This window comes from Python bivittatus, unplaced genomic scaffold (genome assembly GCF_059951505.1).
Source record: "Python bivittatus isolate LINGU-HERP-01145 unplaced genomic scaffold, Pbiv_v1 ctg000220_np1212, whole genome shotgun sequence".
In the NCBI taxonomy this organism is placed as follows: Eukaryota; Metazoa; Chordata; class Lepidosauria; order Squamata; family Pythonidae; genus Python; species Python bivittatus.
Genome location: NW_028277048.1, coordinates 39,378,843 through 39,384,842, shown reverse-complemented (window position 1 = coordinate 39,384,842; position 6,000 = coordinate 39,378,843).

The following is a 6,000-nucleotide window of genomic DNA, read 5'->3' as shown; positions in this document are numbered from 1 at the left end:
ATTACTGTAATGCACTCTACATGGGACTGCCCTAGAAGAGCATTTGGAAGATGTAGCTGGCGCAAAATGCAGCAGTACAAGCAGTTATGTGCACTCCTTGAGCAGCACACACTGTATCTCTGCTTTGCAAGCTGCATTGGCTACCAGTGTGCTTCTGGGTGCAATTCAAGGTGCTGGTAATTACTTTTTAAGCCCTACATGGCATGGGACTAGGATATTTAAGGGACTGCCTCTCCCCAGTTACATCTACCCATCCCATCAGATCTGGCAGGAGAAGCAGGTTACAGGCCCCGTCTACTAAGGAATGTCATTTGACGGTACCCAGGAAGAGAGACTTTTCTGCCGTGATGCCAACCCTTTGGAACATAATTCCCCGGGAACTTATGATTGGCACCCACCCTTCTGGCCTTTAGGAAGGGGCTGAAGATGTGGCTGTGCCATCATGCCTGGGGGTCCAGCAGTAGTGGTGAGCCTTAGCAATGGCTATATTAAATGGATGCATGCTTTATATTCAGAAGCTTTTATTATATTTTATTGAATTTTAAATAATTTTAGAATAGTTTTATGCTGTTGTGTTTATTTATGTTTTACTATTTCTGTTGTTGTTTTAATTGTGAGCCACCCAGGGTCATACTTGTGAGATGGGTGGCTATACAAATTTAATAAACAAGCGAACAAATAAAATTGGGAGTTCTATCTTCAAGTCCCTTCATAAGGATTCTAAGCATGGAATATGCCTTTTTAAAGCAGTTGTTCACTGGCTGACATTTCACAAAGCTGTCTGTCATGACTCCAAGATTCGTTTCTTGGTTGGTCACTGCAGCTCAAATTCTATTAATGTGTAGGCAAGTTTTGTTTGTGCCAGCATGGATTACTTTATACTTGCTTACACTGAATTGCATTTGCAATTGTGAATCCAGTTTAGAGAGGTCCTTTTGGAGCTCTTTGATTTTACTAACTTGACAATGTAATGTCTTCAGCACATATGACCACCTTGCTGCTCAACCCTAATCCAGACAACTTATTTCCAAGTAAAAAAGGACTAGTCCCAATGTCAACCCCTGTGGGATCCTATTATACTCATTTCACCAATGGGGGGTAATCAGTTGCCAGTACATGAAAAAATCTGCCCTCTTATCACATGATGGCTTTTGTTGAGGGACTTACCAGATAATCAGTTTGTACTTTGTCAAACAGAAAAAGAAAATAGTGAAAAATGATGCTTTGAAGAAAGATACAGTAAACATTAAAGAAGAGTGAAATCGATTAAAAATATTTGAGAATTGTTTAACCAATTTTGCCCATTTTTTTAGAATTTTCACTTCTTTCTTTGGTCTGCTCAGAGTCGGGATCTGTGGTTTACATGCAGGCCATGGGTTGCCAGCTCTTGGGTAAACGAAAAAGCAGGTTTCAAATGTTTTAAAATAAACAGGTAAAATAAAATATGAAGGCTATGCCTGGCCTTTCACTGCAATTTTCTGACATTCTGAAATGAACGCCATCTTAAATATAAAGGTAACTGTTTAGTGGCCATTGATTCAAGCTATTTCTAGACACACAGTGTAGTCATTCTTTCCTTAGAGGCAAAGAGTTGTGGATTCATGTTCATTCTTAGGAAAACAACTCCATGAATATTATGCCATAAACATAAGAACCTCTTCAGTGGCTTTTGGCTCAATCTTTCCCAAGTTTATTTCTGGTGATTTAGTGAATCAGGCTGGAACCTTCATGCTTGCTGTGCATACAAGAGCTTGGGGCTTTTTGGTGCAGGAAACAAGATTTTTGTTTATAAAAAAGGTGACTTGAAGGCAATGTAACGGAGATCAGCTACAGAGAATTGTTTACTTATCATAATATAAAAGTTACAGTTGTCTAGTATTTTTATGCAGTAGGTTCAGAACAAACAAAAGGAGGCATTTTACTCATGTAATGAAATTAATTATAGCAACATGTAGTGTGGGCTGTCTGATTAGTTTTAAAAGGAGAGTAGACGAATTTGTGGGGTACTTTATATCCACCTCCAGCATCAGAGGCAGATGCTTCTGAATAATACCATTTGCTGCTGAACACAAGTGGGAAGGTGCTATTGTGCTCATGTTATTGCATGAGGCCAGAGGCATCTGGTCAGAACACACTGTGGAACAGAATATTCGGATAAATAAAAGGCCTTTAGCCTGATCCAACCCAACCCTTCTTATGCTCTTATATTACATGCCAGACAATTTAATGGATATATAGCAATAAACATGACAAGGTATGTTAGCCTTCCATATGCAGTAGCTATAAATGTCTAGGTACCAGATACTGTAGCCAGACAATATATTAGGGTCTTTGCCTTCATGTCCTGTCTCAAAGGCATCTTGCTGCTTATTGCTTGATGCAGAATTTTGGACTTCATCAACCTTGGTCTGATCAACAACTTTGTATTCATGTAAAGATTGTATGATAAACGTAGTTGCTCAGGATGAGCAAAGAACTGCAAAAATACATTGGTAATCAGGGGGCTTTTTGCACATGGCACAATAAAATGTTCTCACCCAGTATACAAATGACAGAAATTATTCCAACAGAAGAAGTGGGAGTAGGGGTGGGGAGTGGCACCAAGCAGACCCCTTCCCCCTACACACCAGTGGCTAAAGAGCCACTTCCTTTCCCACAGGGAAAGAGAGATGGGGTGGAAGCAGCTCTTTAGCTGCTACCCCCATGATGAAGCTTTATTGCAATGCCTGTTGCAGAATTGTTTGGAAGTGGTTCTTCAGCCAGCACTGCCCCTGAAAGTTTGATGTGAAGCGCCACAGCCACAGAGGGAGCACTCAAGGCACAAATGACCAGGCTTGGCATGATGTGTTTCAGATGGATTGGATGGTGCAACTTGTGCTAGAAGAAGCTGAAGCAGACCACTTTAAAATTGGAGCAGGAAAAGACCATTCAGGCTGCCTTCTTGGTGGGTCAAGGCTGAGTGTATTTAGCATTCAACAATGTCATTAGTTCACATCCTTACATTATTTTTTTTTACTCAGGGATCTCCAAACTGTGGTTAGCAGGTTGTGTGGAAGAGCCTAAAATCACGAAACAAGCAGATCCAAGGTAATGTTTTTGCTTGGTGTAAAATCCAGGCTAAACAGGAAGACTTTTAAAGTTCTTCATCTCCATAAGCAACTAATCTATATGTAATCCTGCTTCAGGGCCTGAAAGAACTTGACTGCATGTACTCTAACCCATGGTTCTTGGACTTATTACATGAAGGTACAGCACACAAAGGTTCCAGTTTGTGTGGCTCCATTAAGATTTCAGAAAGGTAAAGTGGTAAACATATTTCAGTGATGGGGGTGAAGTTCATAGCAAGATGTTAAACTCCTAGATATGCAGAAAATTAAAGGTCATGTTCATATACACACTAAAGAATGTACATCAATATTATTTAGTGTATCTAATTTATTTTCTTACTTCATAATATCAACCTAAGTCAAACTGGCATCATTTTAATACAAAACGATTTGAGCCTTGATATGCATATCCAGGAAATAAACCCATTCAATTTTGATAACAATAGTTGGAAAGGAACAAGTAAACAAGTTAAAAGATGCAGATGCTTGTGAGAAATCTTCATATACACTATGAAACTTACTGGGGGACTGTCTTAACTGGCTCTTCCAAGACACTTGTTTCTTCATTAGTTTCATCATCAGGCACACTGTTTCTGCTTTTATTCTTTTTTAGCTGAAGTTCAGTGTCATAGTTTGTCTTGCATTGTTAGTAAATTTTCTTGCTTTTCTTTCTACCCTTTTCAGTTGTTAAACAATTTATGTTACAGAAATGTGGTGAAATTGTTCTTTATTGGTTTAAATCCTTACTTACTGAAGTAGATCAAGAGAATAGATATATGATTCCAAACTGATAACAACTCTCATGTCTGATGCTAAATAAAAATATTTGTTCTACTGTCAATAACTTAGGTGGATGGAAAGAACAACAACAAAAACCACCAAAACAAAGCATAGTATTCCTTTCATTTAAGAACCTTTTTTGCAGACATGGCAAAACTTTATGTTTGTTACTGCTCTCTATTATATATTTGCATTGAATAATGAAAAGGACAATTCAATTCCTCCTAGTGCTAGTATTTGAAACAAGTCAGATGTGGAGAGCGTAAAAAGATGAGAATTTGAACAGTTGTTGGTTAGTCAGAGATATTACTGAAGGTTTGTTAATTCTGAGAATGTATTAGTTTAATCCAGAGAGTTATGAAAGTATTTAAAGATTTTTACATATTTATGTAGGTTGCTGCTTGATTATTTCTAATCAATCTTTTGTTTCTTTCCCCCATTTACGTTTGCTGAAACTATATTTTAGAACTCTCTTTAATGGAAAGTGGTGGTTTAATTTTTTTGTTTATTAAATCATTTCTGTATGAGAAAAATGCATCATAAATTCTAAAGACAAAATGACTACATTTTACAGAATTAAAAAATAGCAAACTTTTGGAGTGATATTAAATATTTTCCCTCCAGGACTGTAAAATATACCATAATGTGCATGGCTGTTTTATAGAGATGAAATTTTGAGAATCACTGAATCAGTTCTTCTAACAATTATAATCTATTTTCTATTAGCACTTCCCAGTATCTAGGATGGCTCCTTCTTCTAATATGTGTCTCAATTGCCTGTCAACTTTCAAATTACTTAATTGCTTTGTCTTTACTTATGTGTCTTTTGCAGTGTCCTTTTCCAGCTTTTAATAACTACAACATAGGCATTATCCCTAAACACAAGTAGGAACCTCACTTATAGGCAATGTTCCCAAGACTGCTGCTCAATTGTTCTGTGGACTCTGGAGTCCTTGGGGTTCTCTGAGCTTGGTTGTTTTCTTGTAAATGTTTCATTACCTGGCTAGGTAACAACTTCAGTGCTAGAATGGAGTGGGATTTGCTCTCTGTTTATATATTGTGGCAGGCCCTGCCAGTGTTGGTGTGGGCATGGGTTTTGTTTTGTTCTATTTTTTTTCCTTTGGTAGTTCCTTGATTACAACAATACAATACAAGCAGGTATTGTTTACTGCTTGTATTTCTGGTGGTAATCTTGGTGTTAATCTCTGCTTATCTGGGTGATGATTGCTGGTGAGGAGATGTTCTGGTCTTTTGTTTTCTTTTCTATTGTCTCTTTTGAATAGTGTGTAGATGTTGTTTATCTCTATGTGCCTGTTGATGGCTGCCTTGTCTGAATACCAAGCTTCCAAGAATTCCCTTGCATTTTTGGATTTAGCTTGGTCTAAAACGCTGAGAGTTTCCCAGTTGAAACTATGGTTAAGTCTGTCCATGTGTTGTGAGATTAAGGAGTTTTCATCATGTCTTCTGACTGCTAGTTGGTGTTCATGGATGTGTTCTGCTAGTCTTCTGCCTGTCTGTCCTACATGTTGTTACAGTCCTTACACTGTATGTTGTAGATGAGTCTTTGTTTTCTTCTTGGGCTACTTGAGTAAGTAGTAACAATGGTTATAATGAAAAAGACAGATCTGGAGTAATACCAAGGCATATGTATAGGTGAGACTGGGCTGCAAACATCTGGGCTGCAAACGTGAGACTGGGCTGCAGACAACCACTATGTGGCTGCAAAGAGATACTGAAAACTCTCTTTGCTGCTATCTAGTGGTAGCCCAGATGTTTGCAGCCCAGAAGTCAGCCTGCTGAAAGACGGAAGATAACAGGAGTCAACTGACTATAGAAAGTTTATATAGAAGGCTTTGCATAATTTAGGCTTACAGTACTGGCTTTTGTTTGGTTTCATTCGGTCATTTAGCCCACAGGATCTGTCATATTTTGGGCAATAACGTGCCCTTTGAGGTAAAGGCAGAAAGGTCGTGCTAAATGGGGCAAAATGTATTAGAAACACTGATTCAACCACTTTTTCTCTTATACGGAACTCCCCCCTCCTTTTTTTCTTTTTGAAAAACATCGAATAGGTTTCAAACACCAGAAGGCTGCCTCCATTTTTTTTTCAGGT